The 10965-nt window shown below is 40.4% G+C and overlaps 1 long non-coding RNA gene across 3 annotated transcripts; it reads right to left on the minus strand.

The window, feature by feature from the left end:
• Positions 1-2828: 2828 nt before the first annotated feature.
• On the minus strand, positions 2829-10733 carry LOC130927634 (uncharacterized). 3 transcript variants are annotated; one of them, XR_009066464.1, is made up of 8 exons: positions 10331-10733; positions 8012-8094; positions 7111-7154; positions 6813-7023; positions 6645-6720; positions 6525-6583; positions 4304-6400; positions 2829-4214 (listed from the first exon to the last, which is right to left on the minus strand). It is a non-coding gene; the product is annotated as an uncharacterized LOC130927634 (long non-coding RNA). The 3 variants fall into 3 exon arrangements; XR_009066462.1 differs by having other exon boundaries at positions 2831-4214; positions 8012-8097; positions 10331-10731; XR_009066463.1 differs by lacking the exon at positions 4304-6400 and having other exon boundaries at positions 2852-4214; positions 6525-6720; positions 8012-8097; positions 10331-10686.
• Between the last annotated feature and the right edge of the window lie 232 nt (positions 10734-10965).

The raw sequence follows: 10965 nt of genomic DNA on the forward strand, positions 1-10965 counted from the left end.
TTCCAAGCTAAAAATGACAGACATTTCGAATAATAAATACGATTACCTACCTTCTTTTTATGGCTAGGTTGAAACAAAAGCGGTTGCACGACGTCTGTAAACGTGGGCTTCCAGGGTAAAAAGGACAAATTAAAAATATTTCGGGGACTTAATGCGCCATGAATCTGCTATGGCAGCATGTAGACATATTGTTCTATCAAACACAACTGTTCTTTTGGCTTAAAATACAGTTTATTTTAGAGGGGTGAAAGAGCAGAAACTGCTTTTTCAGCCTCGTTTGTGTTTTCCGCCATACAATATATATATGCGCACAAATTGATATATAGTCACGCAAGTCCTGCTTAATTTGAGAAGGAAAGCCAAGCTTTTATATCTCTGCAGCTTGTGCAAATGGATTGTGGTTGGATTGTTGTGAAACATATTGTTTCGATATTGTGGTTTGTTAGTGCTGTTTGGAATAAATACAAAATCAGCATCATGTTTTTCTGGATGTCCACTTTATTATAGCTACCTTCTTAAAGTTCTAGCTCCATACACCCACTATTAACAAGCCACGAAAGTGGATGTAGTTGCACAAAGTCCCCACAGGAGGGCAACCGTGAGACAAAAAATTCGTATTTCGTCAATTTTCTAAAGAATTCCTCGCTCGTTCTCAATAACAATTACACATGGGATTCATCACAAACCATACTCAAGTACTGCATAATAACGGGGACATAAAAAGTCGTTTAGTTCGAAACAGAGCCGTTTATTTAGAGAAATTAAGATCTCTTAAAAGAGGAAGAGATGCCTAACGCGGTTTGTTTTTGACGTCCGTAACGGATTATAAAATGCTATTTTTGCCCTCATGCCAATGTAGTACTTAAATATGATCAATTTTCATTTCTTAGATTACATTTGTTTTTTACTAACGGTGAGGAATTTCTTAAAAATTGACAAAACACGAAATAATTGTCTCACGGTTGCCCTCCTGTGGAGAGTTTTCGTAACTGCATCCACTGTGGTGACCGTAAACTTGCCGTTATCATGCAGAGGCTAGTTGACGACACAGCCAGTAAAAGATAACGCCAAACGTAACAACACTGTTTTAGATCATGTGTAAAAGCAACCCCAAAAGAACGTGTACAAATCAACAACACGCCAAATAAAGTTGTTTACACAACACGCCAAACAAAACAGATGCTCATTTCATTTTCCGGTCCGTGTTTTACTTCCGGGTCGCAAACTTTCCTAAAATTATATGTACGCGGCGGGTAAAGTGTCATTTTAGTGAATACGTGTCAAGCGTATTATCTTTCACGGTGAAGGTTAAAACTACTCAGGTAAAAGCAAAAGCATCGAAGATATTAACAGACGTTCTGAGAAGGCATTTAACGCATTCACTTTTATGCAGTTACTTGCCGGAAAACCAGTTGCAGTTTCATCAGATCCCCACAGGAGGGCAGCTTTGAGAAAGATACTGCTTTCATTTTTTGTGTACATCTCTGTATTCTATTACTTTGCAATCTTACTATTTTCACTGTAAAGAACAACTCATTTTATTTAATACAACTGTGCACTGACAGTAAAGGCACTCACTCATAAAGTGAATTCTTTCTATGAATAACCACTTTATCCCTCGGCGTGTCATGAATGTGACGTCACGAGAAAACGGGCTTTTTCAGACGTGTGAAAGTGTTGCCATTTTATCGAGTCTTATCATGATTTAACAATTAATTTGACACCAGATTTATATTATGTGCTCAATGTTTTCACTTCCACTTTGTGATTGGTTTCGGTACAACGTCTGGTGGCCTCTTGGGGCCACAACGTCCCTGCGCCCACCAGTAGTTGGTAACAGCTAGCTTTCTGCCACGACAGTGTATGCAGTTGCACAAAGTATCCACAGGAGGGCAACCGTGAGACGAAAATCGTATTTCGTCTTTTTTAAAAGAAATTCCTCGCTCGTTCTCATTAAGAATTACACCTAGGATTAATCACAAACCATACTAAAGTACTGCATAATAATGGGGGCCAAAAAAGTCGTTTTGTTTGTAACAAAGCCGTTTATTTACACAAATTAAGATATCTTATAAAAGGAGGAGAAGCCTCTCGCTGTTTGTTTTCGGCGTTCGTAACGGATTATAACATGCTATTTTTGCCCTCATACCGGGTAGTACTTAAATATGATCAATATTCATTTGTAATAGTACCTTTGTTTTGGATTAACGGTGAGGAATTTCTTTAAAAAATGACAAAACACAAAATCTTTGTCTCACTGCCGCCCTCCTGTGGGGATTTTTAGTAAGTGCATCCACTGAGGTGACAGTAAGCTTGCCGTCAGCATGCAGCCATGCGACTTATTTCATTTCTTGTTTTAGAATCCAAAACCGGAAAACGGATAACGGCTTGTTATTTCATTTCTTCTTTTCAAAGAAACAATATCAGGAATGAAATAACAAGTCGTTATCCGTTTTCCGATTTTGGATTCTAAAACAGATGGACGAATGATACACGGGTACTGATAACACAGCCAGTAAAAGTTCAACTCTTTCACTACACTAACGACTTTATAAGTTCTCTCCTCGCGCCAAAAGCGTTTCAACAACTATTTTCTTTACTCAAGAGCCCAATGTCCTGCATTATTCTTCCTCATTTAACTATAAAAAAAATTAAATCCATCATCACCGTACTGTTTAAAATGAAGAAAACTGAATTAAGTATGAATCAAATTAAAATGAAGTTATGACTTCAAAATGAAGAAAGCAGATGATTTGTTTTTTCACATATAGATTAAAATATGTTTCGCATGTCATCTGGAGCGGAAACAATGTTTTGTGTCCACGTAGGATGTTTTTCCACTAGTAAGGCACAGCCAAAGAAAATGTTTGAAGCATTTTATTCATTAATTGTCAGAATAGGCTAAAGTTGTCTATTTCATAACCATATGGCTATGACACCCTGTTAAAATATAGTTGCTCTTATTTTTGTTTTCATTTTGTAATACAACCAAACGATAATGTGAAATATTCACCAGTTGCTATAAAGGGCGGAAAATTGACTACAGCCAAAGTTTTTGAAGGCAAAGAAGTCATTCCGCCTACCAGTATAGCTAATTGGATGCAATTGCGCAAATATCCCACAGGAGGGCAACAATGAAACAAAAAAATCTTATTGCAGAAGAATTTAAAATCTTTCAATAAATGTTGAGTCAATCTGTATTGATTTTATCTTAACACATCATTTATGCGACTAAAATGTTATATCTGGCTAGATCTGCCATCGGCAGACATAGACGTTTTAACAACAATTTAAAGTGGGAGGGTTTATTTGCTGCCACACTCCCACTTCAAATGGATTGACTGTCCCCCATCGATGTATATTCTCAGCAGATTGATTAATAGAGCCACTAAATTGGGCTCATATATAAGTCATTTAAATCTGAAAGTTCCAGACTCAGATTGGTCTATTTATACCTACAGTGCATTGTGGGATACATCCAAGATGGCCGACTATCTGAAGGTTTGAGAACATACTGTGTGTTTATGTTTTTTGCACATTCTGACCGTTGTATGGATTTTCAAGGTCGAGAAACAGAGGAAAGAATGCCTCTTTGGATAACACAAGTTGCTGAAAGTCCCATGCAGTCAACTGTCGGTATGCAATTAGAGCACCGGTTTGACGACAGCTGACTCCAGTTTTGGGGAACGGAGGGTTATGGAGAGAGAACAAATGAGAAGGTTCAATGCACAGGTTTGTTTGGAAAAACCTTGGTTGTTGAAATCACATGGCCAACATGACATTACAAAGGCAATGCCTGGCTTTCATGAGACATTGCCACGCTGCGTGATGAGATTTCATCAGCGTCTGGTCTTTATCCTAATAACACCTGACACAAAACAATTTCATTCTTTCACAACCTGACACAAAACATTTCCATTATTTTCACATGTTCTCTGCCATAGACTTCCAATGCCTTAACATTGTTCTTTTGCTTTGGAGGCATTGCAAAATGTTTGATCTTTGAGGCTGTTCTTCTTGACAGAACTCCAAATCGTGACGTTTGAGGGCGATAGACGTCCAATGCCTTCAGGTTGTTCGTTTCTGCTGTTGAGGGATTGCCAAATGTTCGGTCTTTGAGGCAACGCTTTTTGATGGAAATCCCACTTTTGATGTTTCATTGCCATCGACGGTGAGCCCGTACGTCGATCTGCCGTCATCAATGGTAGTGAAATCTAAAGATGAAAAAATATTAAAGTGTACTGTACCATAAATAGATGCCGTAGCCCAGGGGTGCCCAATCCCGGTCCTCGAGAGCCCTTACCCAGCTTGTTTTCCATGTCTCCCTCCTTTGACACGCCTGAATCAAATGATCGGCTCATCAGCAAGCTCTGCAGCAGCCTGATAACGATCCTGATTAGTTGATTCACGTTTGTTAGAGGAGGGAGACATGGAAAACATGGACTTCCCGCGGCTAATCCGTAACTTTTCCTCATCGACCACTGAGACGATGGCGTTCGCAATCCAAACAAACCGCATCATTGCGACATCAGCTCAGCTCGACACCTATTATTCCAGACCGTCGACAATGGGGTTCACAACAAGCACACGCGGCTTTTCTGGTTTTCGGACTTTTGGCGCCCGACACCGTGTTGTCAGGAGAAATAAATCGCATCCGCCCAAAAGGGGAAGAAAAATATTTATACCTTGGACGTGCGTCTGAGTTCACCACAGACACATGAGGATAAATTACAATGGCGTGTCTGTTTAAGGATTGAGCGCTACATATACTGCCAACAAGTGAAGAGTCCACATCACAAACACAACACACATACTAATGGGGAAGAGACAATTTATTGAGACACTCCATATGTATACAGTTATGAAGCGCTTGGGCTGAGAATGAACACCTCCAATATGAGCGTATCGTCCTCAATGGGAATAGGGTGTCATGCCCTATCCATGTCAGGGATGAGGTCCTTCACTAAAGTGGAGTTTCATGAGTTAAGGGAGGAGCGAGAGACTCGGTTGTATGCACTGGTTGAGTGTAACATGGCCGAAGGAGTTGAGGCAAAAGGTGATCTATCGTCAATTCATGAATTGTAACATCGGATCTAGTGTATGTGCCATAGGGGTAGTTTATTCCATGAATCTGAAATAATTTTGTCACGAGGCTCCATCTCTGATGGCCTAATGGTTAAAAACATTGACTACCACTGAGGCGACCCGTGTTCGATTCCTATATAGTCTTGCATCGGTCAAGATAAGTGTAGGTACAGAAAATAGTCGCCAGTCAGAGCTGTTAGGATTCGTACCCGGATACATAGACGATTAAAACGAAAAATTTAACCATTAGGCCATCACTTAGTTGCCAATCTTATATCTGAAGTCATATTCATTCTTTTCTAAGTCCCCTGGTGATGTGGCTTAACTAATGAGTGGTACTAATACTTAAAAAGGGGCTGCTGACGTCATCTAGACCAGTAGATCAGCGGTTCGTGACAATACCTCTGAAGCGGAAGAGCTAAGTTCGAAACTTACATGATCTCTTTAATTTCCTCACCTCTTTTCCACTCGATGTCGTCATTGCTGAATTCACCTTTTACCTTTTTTCCCCCTCATAAACGATGACGTAATTACCGGAAACTTATTTAAACAGCAAGAAATTGAGCAATCGTTCTTTTCAAAGCTGCTGCCAGCTCCCGTCGCCACCTGATTGCTGCGCTCCGCACTTTACCACAAAGTCATCAAAATAATTCTTTAACCTCCTGACTGCAACTTTTTTCACTTTTATTTCACACTAATTCATGTTTAGAGCGTGCTAAAAGCTTGCCTGCGTTTTCTTAAAAATGTTTCTTTGCAGGACGGCGGCCGTCGACGTCGAGGGAGCGCGTGCTAAAAAGACATTCATTCGACGACCACAAACAAATGCAAGCGTTTAACTAAATGAGGTAAACTGAAATGCATCGAATCTGTGCGTGAAATGACGCCAACATTTTGACTACTGTGGAAAAGAGCGCCGTTTAACAAGAGGTAAACTACGGAGGGAAACTCAGGATTGTCTTATTTTTTTCCGCAGGTTCACGTCTTAAAGCGAATGGGAAAATTGACCTTAATCGATCGAATTAGCTTACCAATTGTTTTACCTTTTCTGTTGCAGGCCACTGTCAAAATGTCCGCCTCTTATCACAGGTGAGCCAAGCAAACACTAACACGTGCAAATCTCATTTTGTCTTTTAATTTGTTTCAGCATATGTCGAGGAGCTACAATGTCCAAGGTAAGGACGCCTGGAATGATTTGCAATGGCCATTTCTAGAAAAAAATAATAATAATCTTCCCCTTGTGTGCAGTCACGAGAGCGGACTTGTTAGATTTCATCAAGATCAACGTGGGAGGCCTCGTCCACTAGGTTTGAGCACGCTGCAAAACAAAATGGCTGATGTGAACATTTTTTACCATGGACTTGGAGCTTTTTTTCCCCCAGGCCACTCAAAGTTTCATTCAAGTAAGTGGGTAATTTCCCCTTCATTTGCATTACGCTCACCTGCTTCTTCTGTGTGCAGGGCGTCTTGCTGTCATGGAGCGGACCGTCAAATCCTCCTCCTGTGAGACATACAAGATCTAAAAGAAATGACAAAACTATTTTTGCCTGCAGACTGCTTACACTGAATGTTCTCTTTTCAGGCGGACGTCCGCATCCAGTTCAATTACCGCTTCCAGAAAGGTTGCCTTGATTCAACCTGTTGGGGATCGAGAAATTGACGCCATTGAGATCATGTGAGTTCAGTCGCTCGTCAAACACATCTGCTGCACAAATATGAACTTCACTCACCGTGGTCTTTGTTTTTAGTTCCACACGACTCAATGATCTGATCCAGGCATCGACTGCTATCAAAGAGCCTATTGGAGAAGGAAACGTGTGTTCACCTCATGAAAAGTTGTTGAGCCCACAATCCTCATGACTTCAAATTTTCTTCCGCAGGCAAACGTGTCCTCTCGTCTTCCTCACAGGTGAGTTTCATATCGGCTGAAGACTTCATTTGCTGCACAAAAAAATCACTGACTTTTGACTTACCAATTTTTTTTTTTTTTTTTTTTGTCTTTAGATCCCCACGCTGGTCTGATCTTACCATTTGCCGACGAGAAAGAATTGTATTTTTCCTTGTGTGCTTGTCTGAAATGAAAAATAAAAGATTAAAAAAAACTCATCTGAGCTCTCATTTTTCAAACGCATCACAAAAAAATTCTAAAATACGAAAAAAATCTAAATGTTTTAAATGAATGCTTTAAAAAAAAAATCTACGAATGGGAGGTGTGGCTATGCAAATGAGTTAGCAAGTAGCAAGCTGATTGGTGGGTTTCAGGAAAAGTGGGTGGAGTTACATAAATAGAAAATTATGATTGGGTGAGGTGTTGCAAATAACGAACCTGGCCGCAATCCGATTGGTTCTCAGTTGATGGGCGGGGCTACATTAGAATTAACTTTTGTGGGCGTGGTTTGGGGGGAAAGTGGGTGTGGTTATGTCAAAAAATCGATATTTTAAGCGTGAAGTGGGCGTGGTTATGAAAGCTACTCTTTTCTGATTGGTTAATTTCGGAGGAGGGGTGTGGCTAAGCAAATACTGTTCTCTAATTGGTTCTCATATGGTGGGCGTGGCTTGGGCGGGCCTAAGAAATGCCTTGGGTGTGGCTACACAAAAATTTTTAAGCGCGCTGATTGGTTGACAAAATTCTGACAGCTTGGGTTGCCGGGCAGATTTTTGGGCTCTCCGAGGCCAGTTTTTCTCAGCCTTCTGAGAGCTCCGCTTTCAATGCATTTTAGACCCAAAAAAGACCCATTTTCACTAACAAAATCTATTTTAAACTTAGTAGGGGTGCATTAAGCAAGAAAAGACAAAGACTCCAATTAAAGTTGAACAATATATTGTACAAAAACAGCAGCTTTTTTGAGAATTTCACATGCCGTACATGACCAGAACCGCAGTAGACGCCAATGTTACGTTGCTGTAGGAGATGTGTGCCATCACATACCAGGTGAGTGCGTTCGCATTTTTCCTGAAGCGGACCCGACGCCGCTTCTGGCGGCCGCGTGCTCATCCGAAACCTCTCCGGTCCTGCTATGAAAACAAAAAGAAGAGCAGTCAGTGATGTTCTCTGTGTCTGTATCACATGATAGAAAACAACATAGCTTTCCAGACAATAACAAGTAAGCGTATATACTACAGATGCACGATAATATCGGTCACCGATAATTATCGGCCGATAATGGCAATCATGACGTCACACAGATAATCCAGATAAAACGAAATTCAACCGATAATGCAATTCGATAATTATATACTTGATTTAGCCTCCAAATGTGCGCAATCAACAGTTTTGTCCAATTCTGCTAGTTTTAAGGAGGTGTTTTTGCTGTGTAGTAATGTGATATATGTTAGGAATGGCTTACTTTTAAAGGCATTTTTGTGCAACTTGTGTGTTTACTCTCTAAGTAATTATTGCCAAAAGCTTACCATTACACAACGTCATTGCCATTGTTTAGTTGTTGGAATTTACTACTTGTTCACATTTGATGTGGAAAAAAACAGCACTAAATTACATTTTTGCACAGTAACATTTGATCTTTGTATACTTTAAAATTTTACATACATATTTGAATAGAATTATCGGCGTGACATTATCGGTTATCGGGTGGATGGGGCAGGAAATTATCGGTTATCGATATCGGTTGAAAAATGTATTATCGTGCATCACTACTATACACCATTAACTGTTGCACATTTCATGACGCAAGACCTTTGGTGCACTTAACATTTTGTCCATTTTTAAAATTTTGAGACTTTTGGGACAGACCACTCATATAATTATCCACACATGACAATATCTGCGAAGCTGTAACAAGACCGAGGGTTACCTAATATTTTGGACAAATGGGAACCATCATTTGTCACACTTGGGGTGTAAGTGTGTGTGTGTGTGTGGGGGGGCAAACTGATAACACATCATGAATTATTTTCCATCCACAATATGATAGCCTGCACTCATAAGTGCCTCCACTCATAAGTAAAAAATAAATAACAATCAGTATGTACCTAATATTTTGACCAATTTGGTCATATCATTAGTTACACTTGGGGGGGGGAGGGGGGGGGCTGATAACACATGAATTTTCCATCCACAATATGATAGCCTGAACACATAAGTAAGAAAATAAACAATCAGTATATACCTAATATTTTGACCAATTTGGTCATGTCATTAGTTATACTTGGGCGGGGGGCACTCTCATCGCCACACATGACATAATAAGTGGGCAGTTAATCTCTGACGGCAGAACAATTCACTCTGTACACTTTGGGGGCACTAAATTGTGACTCCCGTTTATGTACATTGGGTAGATATCGATGGACCATCCATGAGTCATGACATCTGGCTACTGAAGCCAACTGACTATGTACACATGGCCAATTTTGTACATCAAATTTGGACTATTTCAAAAAGTACACATGGGGCTCAAAGTGGACAATAGGGACACAAAGCTTGCATACAATTTTGCACTCCAATAACATATTTGAGAATGAAAATGCATGAAATGGAGAGAATGTTTTCTGGTGGGAGGAGCTAAGCAATCCCTTAGCATATTATAAAATAAAGTTGTCCAACTTTCAGGCGTCAAATGCATGGCAAGTGACAGTTGAGCGTGTGGAGAAGCAGTTTGGCCTTTAAATCCAAGCAGTTTCCGTCATTTCATGCATTTTCCAAGTCGCCACTTTAGCCGTCAGCATGAGCTGAGCTCTCCAACTCGGACCAGAGACCAAACTTCGACTCAAACCCTTACAATCCGCTTGCCTTCCAAGCCATGCGCCGAGAGCGCTGCGGTAGCCGCGCCCACTCGACTGCCTTCGATGGGTATAGCTCCGCCCAGTTGCACAAAAACAGCGCCCTAAAAACACTACAAACGCGCCCACGCGACAGCGCCACAAACGAACTACTTTGCACAACTTCAACCCACACGTGAATAGAACGCCGGTCAAAACACTTCAGTTTTCAAGCATTTCATCCCATCGTCTTTTCTTCAGCCCTTGTCCTCGTAGTGTGATCTTAAAAACATTTCAATGTAAATATCTGAGATGACTCCAAATAGGTTGTCAGTTTTTTGCCAGGTGGTTGAATAACTGGAAAACAACATGACTTATGGTTTGATGGAAGCGTGGTTTGGATTACTGAATAGATCACGCTTTGATGGGATCAAGACCACCGAGGAACAAGCTCAAGGGACGACGATGGGTCTTTTCTATCAGAAACATACATTCAAACGGTCATGGAGTAGAAAACTGCAGCGATTCTTACCTTTTGTTGTCCAGGTTGACGGACGGCAGCCGACGACGTGGTAGTAACTCCTTGTTTTTGGACATCCGCCCTCGTAATCCATCAAAAAGGAATAATCACAGTTTCAGATCATGTGTAAAAGCACGGAAAATGAACGTGTACAAATCAACAAAACGCCAAACAAAACTGTTTACACAACACGCCAAACAAAACTGTTACTCGTTTCCTTTTCCGGTCTGTGTTTTACTTCCAGGTCGCAAACTTCCTGATATCTCCGCCGCGGATAAAGTGTCATTGTGAAAATGTGTCAAACGTATCATCTTGCGATATGAAGCTTAAAACCACTCATCGAAAAGCAAAATCATCGCAGATACTAACTGACGTTCTGAGAACGCATGCAATGTGCAGTACATATGGCAAGCAAGTAGTATTTTGCAGGATGTGATGTAGTGTTATTTGTTGTTACTTGTTATAATACTGTCAAGAGACCGTTTTTTCTTTGTATACTGTATAATAGTGGTAATAATAAATAAATAAATAAATAAACTTGTCGGAAAAGCAGTTGCAGTTCCATCAAATCCCCACAGGAAGGAAGCTTTGAAACAAATATTGTGCTATCATTTTTTTTTGTGTGTGGTAAATATTTCAGGATTTCT

This window comes from Corythoichthys intestinalis, chromosome 13 (assembly GCF_030265065.1).
Source record: "Corythoichthys intestinalis isolate RoL2023-P3 chromosome 13, ASM3026506v1, whole genome shotgun sequence".
NCBI lineage: Eukaryota > Metazoa > Chordata > Actinopteri > Syngnathiformes > Syngnathidae > Corythoichthys > Corythoichthys intestinalis.